Below are 13,640 nucleotides of genomic sequence, written 5' to 3'. Positions count from 1 at the left end.
TCATGACCTCAAATACTTATGTTTTGTGGTGAGAACACTTGAAACTTTCAGTGATTTAGAAATGTGCAATGGATTATTATTTACTATATTTGAAAATGTTAGTGATGAAAGTTACCTAATCAGTTGTCACTACCGTATCTAGAAACTAATCTTGAAAATGTGTGATGGCTTTTTTAGTGCTATCTGCTCGTGGAGCCACCGCTGCCACCCTGAGTTACTGCCTGTGCAGCTCTGGCCACCTGGCTCTCCATACTAGCTGCTGCTATTTGGAGTTCTTACAACATGGCAGACATTGACAACAAAGAACCGTCTGAACTTGATCAAGATTTGGATGATGTTTAAAAAGTAGAAGAAGAAGAAACTGGTGAAGAAACAAAAATCAAAGTACGTCAGCTAACCTTTCAGATGATGCAAAATCCTCAGATTCTTCAGCTCTTCAAGAAAGACTTGACGGTATAATAGAAACACCAACAATGTATCCAACAGGATACACTGAAAGCCTGCCTCCGGTAGTTAAAAGACAAGTGAATGCTCTCAAAAACCTGTAAGTTAAATGTGCACATATAGAAGCCCAATTCTATGAGGAAGTTCACAATCTTGAAAGGAAGTATGCCGTTCTCTGTCAGCCTCTATTTGATAAGTGATTTGAGATTATTAATGCAATTTATGAACCTACAGAAGAAGTGAATGGAAACCAGATGAATAACATGAGATCTCAGAGGAGTTGAAAGAAAAGGCCAAGATTGAAGATGAGAAAAAAGATGAAGAAAAAGAAGATGCCAAAGGAATGCCTGAATTTTGGTTAATTGTTTTTAAGAATGTTGACTTGCTCAGTGATATTGAGAGGTGACAATGTGCTAGCAGCCCTCACTCTCAGCGCCTCCTCAGCCTCGTCCTCCACTCTGGTAGTGCTTGAGGAGCCCTTCAACCTGCAACGGCACTGTGGGAGCCCCTCTCTGGGCTGGCTGAGGCTGGAGTCTCCTCCCTCTGCTTGCCGGAAGGTGTGGAGGGAGAGGCGCCTGTGGGAACCCGGGCTGCCTATGGCGCTCAGGGGCCAGTGCAAGTTCCAGTGGGCAAGGGTGCAGTCTCTGAGGGCCCCACACACGGAGCAGCAGGCCAGCGCTGCAGACCCAGGGCAGTGAGGGGCTTAGCACCCCGGCCAACAGCTGCGGAGGTTGGGCAGGGTCCCCCAACAGTGCCGGCTGCTGGCGCTGCACTCAAATTCTCACCTCCCTGCGGGGCAGAGCTCCGGACCTGCAGCCTGCCATATCTGAGCTCCCCCCACTGCAGTGGGCTCCCTCACGGCCTGAGCCTCCTGGACAGGTGCTGCCGCTGCTCCCATGGCGCCCAGACCCATGGACAGCCCAACGGCTGAGGAGTGCAGGCGGGCTGGGGACTGGCGGGCAGCTCCGCCTGCAGCCCCTGTGCAGGACCCACTGAGTGAATGGGGATCCGTTCAGGATCCTCTGAACAGATGGGGACTTGGAGAACTTTTATATCTAGCCAGAGAATTGTATGTGCACCAATCAGCACTCTGTATCTCTAGCTAACCTATTGGGGACTTGGAGAACTTTTCCGTCTAGCACTCTGTGTCTAGCTCAAGGATTGTAAACGCACCAATCAGCACTCTGTGTCTAGCTCAGGGTTTGTAAATACACCAGTCAGTACTCTGTGTCTAGCTCAAGGTTCGTAAATACACCAATTGGTACTCTGTATCTAGCTAACTCTGTGTCTAGCTAACCTAGTGGGGACTTGGAGAACTTTTCTGTCTAGCACTGTGTCTAGCTCAAGGATTGTAAAGGCACCAATCAGCACTCTGGAATTCCACACTGTGGAAGCTTTGTTATTTAGCTCTTTGCAATAAATCTTGCTGCTGCTTACTTTTTGGGTCCACGCTGTCTTTATGAACTGTAACACTCACTGCGAAGGTCTGCAGCTTCACTCCTGAAGCCAGCAAGACCACGAACCCAGCGGGAAGAAGGAACAACTCAAGAGGCGCTGCCTTTAAGAGCTGTATCACTCACCGCCAAGGTCTGCAGCTTCACTCCTGAAGCCAGCCAGACCATGAACCCACCGGGAAGAAGGAACAAACTCCGGACATACCATCTTTAAGAACTGTAACACTCACCGCGAGGGTCCGCGGCTTCATTCTTGAAGTCAGCGAGACCAAGAACCCACCAATTCTGGACACAATATGCTTCAGGAACGTGATGAGCCTATTCTGAAGCACTTGGAAGATATTAAAGTGAAGTTCTCAGATGCTGGCCAGCCCATGCGTTTTGTCTTAGAATTTCACTTTGAAACCAATGAATATTTTAAAAATGAAGTGCTGACAAAGACATATAGGATGAGGTCAGAACCAGATGATTCTGATCCCTTTTATTTTGATGGACCAGAAACTATGGGTTTTACAGGGTGCCAAATAGATTGGAAAAAGGAAAGAATGTCACTTTGAAAACCATTAAGAAGAAGCAGAGAGACAAGGGATGTGGGACAGTTCGTACTCTGACTAAAACAGTTTCCAATGACTCTTTCTTTAATTTTTTTTGCCCCTCCTTAAGTTTCTGAGAGCGGAGATCTGGATGATGCTGCTGAAGCAATCCTTGCTGCAGGCTTCGAAATTGGTCACTTTTTACCTGAGTGTATAATCCGAGGATCAGGGTTATACTTTACTGGGGAAGCTACTGAAGATGATGATGATTATGACGAAGAAGGTGAAGAAGCAGATGAGGAAGGAGAAGTAGAAGGAGATGAGGAAAACGATCCAGACTACAACCCAAAGAAGGATTAAAATCCAGCAGAGCACAAGCAGTAATGAAGCAGGATGTATGTGGCCTTGAGGATAACCTGCACTATAGTACCCTAAACACAACTCTTATTTACTTACAGCCTTATGTTTTTGTATTTTCTTGGTAGACTAGGTTAATTTTCTTAAAGGACGGGAAACTGATATTTTAAAGACCAATTTGTTCTACCTGGCATTTTAACTAGTTTTTCTGCCCGAGATGCTGAATGCACAAATTCTGTCACACATGTTCATTCATTGCTACATAATTTGGTTCTTCTGGAATATTTTTATGTAGCCCTTGGAGTACAGCTATGAAAATTAACAACTGTTAAAGGAAACATTTTTTTGTGATTTTTTTCTTGAAGAACCAAAGTATTTTTTTCAGCTGGTTGTTGAATAGGGTTAAGTCCACTCAGATTAGCTGTGCCTTTCATTACTTTGTTATAGAAATGCAGTGACTTATACTAAGACAATTCATCATTTTTTAAAAATTGGCAACACAACTATATGGTTAAGAATTTCCAGTATAAGCACACCCAGTAACTGTATTAGATTGTTAATGGCTTATTGTGTTACAGGTGACATAGTTAACCGTAAAGTAACCTGACTTAGTATAGTTACTGGTACCACAGTGAGGTGAATAGAACAGGATTTTCAGAATTTAGACTGAATTTAGCTGTACTTTTAAATTTGACCTCCATTAACTAAGCATCTTTTCTCTGTGGTAGGGGTCTACCTTCTGCTTCCCTGGAAAGGATGAATTTCCATCATTTGACAAGCCTATTTTCAAGTTATTTGTTGTTTGTTTGCTTGTTTTTGTTTTTGCAGCCTAAAATTAAAATTTCAAATACAAAAATGAAATGTGTGATGATGCTCTTTTAAATAGCTGTGAAGAAATTATTGTGTGCTTGTTCTTACTTTGTCCCTATTTTGTTGTATAATATTTAAGTAAAAGGAGATTATTTATCCTTATTGAATTTCCAAAACTTATATTTGCATTTACCATTTTTTAATGATAGAGAGAAAAGTTAGTTGTCTTACTTTGATAAGCTTGGCACAGGACCTATCACTTTTTGATGCTTTGGATCAAAATTCTGTCACCAGAATGCTACTAATTAGTTATATGCAAGGAACAAACTAATCACTTTAATACAATGATTTGAAGTGCTACAGGCAGTAACTACTGAACACCAAATCACAGTGTTTTAATTTGTGACATGTTAGAATAATGGGACTTTCTTTAGTATAAATATTCTATTAACTAATCCTTGTGCTGTTAAGTTATAGGGTTTTGACTCATGGGTCTGAAAAGGGCACTGACCCCTGCTAAATCTTGAACATTGATACAGTTGAAGCCCTGTCTTCAGACCCAGGAGAAGCTGACAACCAAAATGAACTTCTTTCAAGAGACACAGGAGTTGATTGTATGGACTGAACTAATAGGGGACTGAAATAATTTTTATGGCTTTTTGTTTGAAACATTGCTGATTCTTGAGAGCCTGGAGAACTTTTTTTTCATTTTGAGTTATCTATAGCATTTAACAATTGAACACAGTATTGTGTTATAAACAGAATTTGAGGCATATTTCTTACTCTGCCTAATTTCTCCAGAATTTGTAAATTATGTGTAAATATTCTTAATTTACAGCAATGTGCTTGTTTGCATAAGTTCAACAAGAACCTGTTTGTTTTTAGAACTGAACACAATTAGAGGAACTGGTCATTTTTCCAGGACTTTGACTGAAATGGCCTTGTGAAAGGTTCCAGCAAGGCCAATTTAGGAGAGCCTATCTGGACAATGATTCTTGCTGCACTTTGTCTGGATAATCAGGCCAAGAGTATGGGACTGAAGTTTATTTTGCAGTCAGACTGGTCCTGCTGAGATTTGTCTTTGGTGGAAGCACTGGACTGGAGAGAGAGATTGTGTTTCAGAAGAAAATGATAGCATTAGATTAACCTTTGAATCCATGCCCCTCCTTAGCATGAGGCAGCCAGAAAGATTAACAACCAGATTCCCCATGACTGAGGCACTGATACATAGAAAAGGGGGACTAAAGCCAACCCAATAGTCCCATAGACAGTTTTTTGTTTGTTTATTTGTTTGTTTGGGATAAACATAGAAATTGACCCCTCTGGGCTTAAAGCCTGAAACCTACATTTGTTTTATCTGAGTTCTTTCCTCAGGGGAAGACCCCCTAGGCCTCTCAAAAAGTATCAAAGAACTGAAACTCTTCAGATTATCACAACCAGACAACGAAACACCAGGCTCCTCATTCATCATGATTGCTTTCTTACCCCCTCCAGTTCCTGTTTTCCTATACATAGCTACATTTCTTCTCTGCTATATAAGCCCCTAATTTTAGCAGGTCAGGGAGATGGATTTGAGACTATCTCCCATATTCTCAGCGATAAAGCCTGATTAAAGCCTTCTTTCTTGACATTACTCATCATCTCAGTCATTGACTTTCTGTGCAGTGAGCAGCAGGACCTAGATTGAACCCCTGGTGTATCAGTAACATATTCACCCTGCTGACTAATATATTTAAAAGAAATAAAATACTTATTCCTTCTGTATAATTGAAGATTTGTACCCTTTGACCATCATCTCCTCATTTCCTCCAACTCCCAGCCTGTAGTCACCACCTGCGATGGTTTCAATGTCCTCCACAAAGCTCATGTGGAAACTTAATCCCCAACGTGGCAGTATTGAGAGGTAGGTCCTTTAACAGGTGATTGGATCCTGAAGGCTCTGCTCCCATTAATGGGTTAATCTTTTCAAGGATTAATGAGTTAATGGATAAATGAGTTATCATGGGGAGGAGGGACTGGCGGCTTTATAAAAAGAAGAAGACAGACCTGAGTTACACATTAGCACACTCAGCCCCCTCACCTGTAATTCCCTGTGCTGCTTTAGTACCTTTCAGAGAGTCCACACCAGCAAACAGTCTCTCACCAGAGGCAGTCCCTCAACCTAGGACTTTCCAACCTCCAGAACTATAAGAAATAAATTTCATTTCTTATAAATTACCCAATTTTAGGCATTCTCTTATAAGCAACAGAAAATGGACTAACACATTACCATTGTACCCTGTTTCTTTGAGTTCATTTGTTCTAGATTCCACATATAAGTAAGAACATGCAGGCCGGGCACGGTGGCTCACGCCTGTAATCCCAGCACTTTGGGAGGCCAAGGTGGCAGATCACGAGGTCAGGAGATCCAGACCATCCTGGCTAACACGGTGAAACTCTGTCTCTACTAAAAATGCAAGGCCAGGCATGGTGGCAGGTGCCTGTAGTCCCAGCTACCTGGGAGACTGAGGCAGGAGAATGATGTGAACCCAGGAGGCGGAGCTTGCAGTGAGTCAAGATCACGCCACTGAACTCCAGCCTGGGTGACAGAGCAAGACTCTGTCTCAAAAAAAAAAAAAAAAGAAAGAAAACAGAACATGCAGTATTTGCCTTTCTGTGTCTGGCTTATTTAACTTAACATGTTTTCCAATTTCATCCATGTTGTCACAAATGACAAAACTTATTTTTTTAAGGCTTAATAGTATTCCATTGTATGTGTGAGTGTACAGTGTGTGTGTATATACACACACATATATATGTATATGTGTATATACATATATGTATATGTGTATATATGTGTGCGTATACTGTGTGGTGTGTGTATATACACATATATGTACATGTATATACACACATGTATGTGGATATACACACACACCACACACACACTGTACACTCACACACAGGGAATACTATTAAGTCTTAAAAAAATAAGTTTTGTCATTTGTGACAACATGGATGAAATTGGAAAACATGCTAAGTTAAATAAGCCAGACACAGAAAGGCAAATAGACACACATACACAGAAAACACACCACATTTTCTTTATCCATTCGTCTCTTGAACGACACTTAGGTTGATCCATAACTTGGCTATTGTGAATAGTACTGCAATGAACATAGGAGTGCAGACATCCCTTTGACATACTAATTTCAATTTTTTGAGTAAATACCCAGATTGCTGGATTATATGGGGATTCTATTTTATGCTTTTTTGAGGAACAGCCATGCAATTTTTCATAATTGCATACTAAGTTACATTCCCAACAACAGTGTAAAAGGGTGCTTAGCCATTATGACAGGTGCGAGGTAATATCTTATTGTGGTTTTATTTGCTCTTCCCTAATAATTAGTTATATGGAGCGTTTTTTGAAATATCTGTTGGCCATTTGTATGTCTTATTTTGAGAAATATCTGCTAAAGTCCCTTGCCCATTTTCCCCTTTTTATATGCCAAGTCACATTGTCCATTTTTTAATCAGATTGTTTTATTTCTATAGAGTTAAGTTGCTTATTTGGATATTAACGCCTTATCAGATGCATGATTCACAAATATGTATATGATTCACAAACATTTTCTCCCATTCAGTAAATTGTCTCTTCACTGCATTGACTGTTTCCTTTGCTATACAGAAGCTTTTTAATTTGTTGCAGTCCTATTGCTTATGTTTGCTTTTCTTGCCTGTGCTTTTAAAGTCATATCCAAAAAAATCATTGCCCAGACCAAAGTCATGGAGCTTTTTCCCTGTGAGATCTATTCTATAATGTTACAGTTTCAGGTCTTACATTTAAGTTTTTAAATTATTTTGAGTTGATTTTTGTATATGGAGTGAGATAAGGGTCTAATTTCATTCCTCTGCATATGGATATACAGGTTTTTTTCAACACCATTTATTGAAGAGTTATTTTCCCAATACATATACTTGGCACCTTTGTCAAAAATCAATTGACTGTACATGCCTGGGTTCATTTCTGGGCTCTCTGTTCTGTTCCATGAGTCTACTTTTATGTCAGTGTTACTCTGTTTTAATTACTATTGTTTTGTAATATAGTTTGAAATCAAGTAATGTGATGCCTCTAGCTTTGTTCTTTGTGCTCATGATTGCTTTGGCTATTTGAAGTTTTGGGGGATTCAATATACATTTTAGAAATTTTTTATTTTATTAAATTTTCATTTTATAAATGAATAGCCAAGTTATGGATCAACCATAAAATGAAAATTTACATTGGAATTTGGACAGGAATTGTATTGAATCTGGAAATTGCTTTGGGTAGGATGGACAATTTAACAATATTCTTTTCATTCATGAACACAGGATATCTTTCCATTTATTTGTGTCTTCCTCAGTTTCTTTCATTAATGTTTCACAGGTTTTCAGTGTACAGATCGTTCACCTCCTTAAATTCATTCTTCCTTGGTTAATTTTATTCATTATAGCTACTTTAAATGCAATTGTTCTCTTTTTTGAAATGTTTGTTCTTAGTGTATAGAAACACTACTAATTTTTGTGTATTGATTTTGTATTCTGCAACTTTACTTTTCTCATTTATTAGTTCTAACAGTTTTTTGATGAAATCATTAGGATTTCCTATATACAACATCATATCATCAGCAAACAGCAGCAACTTAACTTCTTCCTTTCCTATTTGGATCCCATTTATTTCTTCCTCTTGCCTAAATGCTCTGGCAAAAACTTTCAGTACCATGTTGAATACAAGTGGTAAGAGTGGGCACATTTGTCTTGTTCTGGATCTTAGAGCAATTTTTCACTATGTATAATGTTAGGTGTGGGCTTGTCATATATAGCTTTTATTGTGTTGAGGTACATTTCTTCTATACCTGATTTGTTGAGTGTTTTCATCATGGATGGATGTTTTCTTTTGTGAAATAATTTTCTGCATCAGTGAGATGACATGAGATGATCACATGGTTTTTGTCCTTCATTCTTGCTAATGTGATGCATAACATTTATTCATATGCATATGTTGAACCATCTTTGCTTCCCAGGGAGAAATTCCACTTGATTACGGTGAATGATTCTTTTAATGTGTTGTTGAATTTTATTTGCTAGGATTTCATTGAGGATTTCTGCATCTACGTTCATCAAGGGTATTGTCCTGGGTGAGGTCTGAGACTGGTCCTAGAGGCTGGCTATCTAGGAATTCAAGCCAGATAAAACATCCCACTGTTTCTGGTAGTGACCACAGCATGGCTTTGTGGGTGGGCTATACTGTTAGGTAGTACCTCTGATTTGATGCCACCACTGACAGGTACATAGAGCTACCACCAAGATCCACATGCTCACTGCTGTGGGCTCTGCCTCCTTGCTTTATTTCTTCCTGATCCCTGGTGGTCTAGCTGTGCTGTGCTATTTTCCACTGTGTTGTCTTTGAGGTGAGATGGGAGTGGACTTCCTGGGAAGCATCTCAGAATGTTAGGAGAGCTGGATGTCCACCTCCAGTTCTCTTTCCTTCCACAGAAACTGTGGTCCCTGGAGATTCCTCCCTGTGTGGCATTGTGCCAGCTTGGGGAGTGGGAGAGCAACACAGTCAACGTGAGATCCTTTCTCTTACCCTTTCCATGCAGCTCCTTTTCATTCCATGGACCACACAGGTGACTTGGGCCCTTTTGCTATTTGGAAAGTGTTCACCAAGGTGTTCTTATCTGTGGATAGCTGCTAGTTTAACTCTCTGTGGGCAGTAGTGAAGCCTGGGACCTCTTATTCTATCATCACCAAGCAAAGTATTATTGTCTTTACTTTAACAAAGATGTAAGTTTATAAAGGATTCCCTTATGGTGAAAATTAAAGTATTAGTCCGTGGAAAAGAAAGATTTTTTTTTTGTTAAATATTTTTAAAGAAAGACAACAAAATTTCTACAATCATTCCATATAGGCAGTCCTTTGGACTTAAAGTTTTACACATATTTGAAAGAAAAAGTAGGGAAAAATCATGTTCATTCCAGTCTCTACAGTTCTTTGAAACACTACGTTCAGAGTTTCTGTATCGGCTTTAAAAAGAGCTTGAAAGTTGTCACTCTCATCTTTTCAATAAGAAAAACTTGAATAAACTGAAAATTAATGACTTTTCTAGGCTTTGTCAAAGGACCAAGGTTGTAGGGAAACCTATAATTCCAAAATGAAGAGAAACAGGTGCATGCAGAGAGTCGCACCTGAAGCAGAAGTCACTGGAGTGACACAATGTTAGAAACATTTCAATGGTAACTTTGATAAACTGCTAGAGACTGGGTTTGAACTAGCATAAAGTGAAAAATCTCCTTAGGGTTTGCCAAATCTCTGTGTGCTTTAGAAGATCCATTCATTGCTTTAACATGGGGAAGGGAAGAGTACCAATTGTGAATACACCCAGATCCTTCTTCATAACAAAAACCTACTTTCTAGAAGAAAAGACTTTGTGAGTCTTTCTTAGCTGGGGAAAGGGATCGCTCCCACCTCAGACCCCTCTAGCCTTCCTGCCTCATCTTCCTGTCACTGGGGAGAGAAGAGAGGGAAGAAAGTCAATAGGGATAAGAGGCTCAAGGAATAGATTGGAAATATCATGGCCAGGGAAAGGAGGAGGGAAATAAAAAGCTGTAGCACTAGGAAAAAACAAACTTCTGAAAGTCACATATGAGAGATATAGTCCCACTGAGACTCAGAATTAATCTTAAGATTAAAGAATACTCGTCCTTCACACCTTACTGCTGTACCAACAAGACTCCTCTATAATAACAGTGGATTATGGCTGAAAGAGACGCAAGGGATACACTTTCTCCAAGGAGGAGTACTTAGCTTAACTCCTCATTCTTTAAGTGTGGGCTATGCTTAGGGGTTTTCTTTAAAAGCAGTAGAGCATAGAAAGGGGGAACAAAGAGTAATTTCACAGTAATTCAACCTGAAGTCCACTACTTTAGCAAAATTAACATCAGCAGTGATAAGTCCTATTGGTAGTATGTACGCTTGATATAATGTGAAGAAAATGGCACTTCATCTCTGTGGTCTTCCTCCCAAAAATTCATACCCTGGCCTAATCACAAAGAAAACAGACAATGTCCAGTTAAGGAATATTATACAAAATGTGTAATCAATACTCAAGGTTTTCAACGTCATTAATGACAAGGAAAGTCAGAAACTGTCCACCAAACAAAGCATAAGAAGATGCAGCATCTAAATGTAATGTAATATCCTGAGTGGGATGCTAGAACAAAAGAAGAACATTAGGTAAAAACTAAGGATATCTGAATGAAGTATGGATTTTAGTTAATAATACAGGCATATTTCTTTTTATGCCTTTTTTGCTTTTCTTTTTATGCTTTATTGCAGTTTACAGACATTAAAATTTTTATGAAATGAAGGTCTGTGGCAACCCTACATCAAGCAAATTTATTGGTACCATTTTTCCAACAGCATATACTCACTTCATATCTCTGTGCCAGCATTTTATACTCATGAAGTATTTTTTAACCAAGGTATGTACATTGTTTTTTTAGACATGATGCTATTGCACACTTAATAGACTATACAGTATAGTGAAAGCATAACTTTTATATTCACTGGGAACCAAAAAAAATATGTAACTCACTTTATTGTGATATTCACTTTATTGTGGTAGTCCGAAACCAAACTTGTAATATCTCTGTGGTATGCCTATAATATATTAATGTTGGCTCATTAATTATAACAAACATACCATACTAATGTAAGATATTTATAAGAGGAGAAACTGGATGCGGGGTATTAGAAACACATTTACCCATCCAAACTGTGTCTCTGGACTCAGAGACACGAAGAATAGTGGAAGCAAGACTTAATGGTGGTCTTACAAGATCAGGTGTGTGGTAGGCAGGCACATCTGAGGGAGTTACAGCAGGTAACTTATCTCCTAGCATGCAAGTCCCTCCCCCAGTTCCTCATTGGTCTAGTACTATAGGGTTACAATCTTCCTGGATGTCACCTAAGTTTCATTATCCACCTTATAAGATTATACCCCAGTCCCTTTCCCCACTTAAGTTTTGATTTCCCAATAATGAAACTTTCTTCTCTTTTATCGGCTAACCCCCCTCTACATTCTGTCCACTTATTGTGACTTTCTAGGTGCATGAGCCGTGCAGTTTGTCACATCCACAGGCTGGCTGCCGGTACTTAAGATTTACCATGGCTGAAAATGGACCATTTAAATGTTTTCTTACAGGGGTATGTGGAAACTCTCCATACAATTTCATAATTTTTCTGCAAATCTAAATCTATTCTAAAATGTAAAAGTTTATTAAATGCAGTATCCAGCATACCACAAAAAAGTATGAGATGTGAAAAAAGTAACATATGACTGTTAATCAGAAAGTTAAAAAATAGTCAGTGAAAGGAGACCAACAGAATAAAAAGTTATTGCAATTAGAATAAAATGACTTTAAATTGACTCTTATAGACTAAATTAACCTATAAGTAGGTTAAATAAATGGGAGTAAAAGATGAACAAAATGAACAAAAATGTGGAGAACGTCAAAAGATAAATGAAATTCCTAAAAACTAATTCAAGTATATTCTAAGATTGAAAAACAGAGTATCTGAAATTAAGAATAAATTGGAAAGGCTTAATAGCAGATTGAACATCAGCGGAAAAGACTCATGAATGTGAACACTGTCAATTAAATTATTCATACTGGAGAACGGAGAGAGAAGAATGTTGGGGAAAAAACACAATGTGAGAGGCACATGGGCTAATATCAAGTTTTCTAACATACATGTAAATTGGAGCACATTTATTGACTTGCATATGTTGAATCAACCTTTTCAGACATAATGGTCAAGAACTTTCCAAAACTAATTTTTAAAAACCAAACCACAGAGGGTGGAACAAGATGGAGGAATAGAAGCCACACCATTCATCTCCCCACTGCTGGAACACCAAATTTTAATAACTATCTGTACACAGGAAAGCACCATCACAAGAACCAAAAATCAGGTGAACAATCACAGTACCTGGATTTAACTTCATATATATAATATATATATATATTTGTAGCAGTTGTTAGCATTTAACAAACCTCCCTCCATGTGGTTTCATACCACCAGGACTCAAGCCCCACCTCCAATACCCTTAATCCTCTCCTCAGCTCTTCTGCTGAAGAATTTGGCCTTCATGATGACAGGTTGCTTTGGTAGATTTCCCTTTCCCAGAACTTTGTAGTAGCCTGATCACACCACATCAATGGTGGGGGCAGCTCCAGTTGTGTCTTTAGCAGCATTCACCTGTGTCTGTACACTGATCAAAGTCCACAATTTATTGGGGTTGGCATTTGAGCAGGAGCCCTGGTTCCTCTTTAAGTGGTAATCCTTATACCAACTTTCCCAAAGGAACCTAGGTGAGGTTTGTCGAAGTTGATCCTGTGGTGATGCTTGCCACCAGCATTACTCCTGCCTCCTGAGTGCTTTTGGTGCTTGCTGATGAGGCTGTGGCTGTGGTTCACGTGGCCCAGAAGTTTCTGTGTCTTCCTCAGCCTGAGTGGTATGTCAGAAACTCTTGGGTTATAACCCAGGTTCTTGATTTTTTCCAACAAACAGCATAGCCTGGAGGACACTGGGCTGTCATGATGAGTTGTCATGGATGGCACCTTATATTCTAGTTGGGGACAGGCTGCAATGTGAAAGAGTTGCATGGTCTTACCATTTCTCACTATTCTGATGTTTTGTCACTGCTCACACACATTCATTTCTGAAGAATTCTTGGTTTTAACAGAACTCTGTCTCATTACATCTTCACATTGATATGAAAATAAATCAAGGACAAATATAGTCTTATATGACATTAAGTCATAGTTCTTAATTGTGGATATGTGTTCATCAGACTTAGCAGAGGAATTTTAAATATGCATAACCAGACTTGAAATAAAATTCTCAGTATGGCCCAGGCACATGCATTTCAAGCAAGCTCCATAAATGATTCTTTTTTTTTTCTTCAACTTTTAAGTTCCGGGGTACATGTGTAGGATGTGCAGGTTTTTCACAT

General features: G+C 39.2%; 2 pseudogenes; one reads left to right on the top strand and one right to left on the bottom strand.

Moving 5' to 3' along the window:
• The first annotated feature begins 225 nt into the window (after positions 1-225).
• LOC117063270 lies at positions 226-2,815 on the top strand (annotated as a pseudogene).
• A 9,879-nt stretch (positions 2,816-12,694) lies between these two features.
• Positions 12,695-13,262, bottom strand: LOC117063369 (annotated as a pseudogene).
• Positions 13,263-13,640: the final 378 nt, after the last annotated feature.

This window comes from Trachypithecus francoisi, unplaced genomic scaffold (genome assembly GCF_009764315.1).
Source record: "Trachypithecus francoisi isolate TF-2019V2 unplaced genomic scaffold, Tfra_2.0 Lachesis_group18, whole genome shotgun sequence".
Lineage (NCBI taxonomy): Eukaryota > Metazoa > Chordata > Mammalia > Primates > Cercopithecidae > Trachypithecus > Trachypithecus francoisi.
The sequence above is the reverse complement of the archived record's forward strand: the minus strand, read 5'-3'. Positions and strand labels throughout refer to the sequence as shown.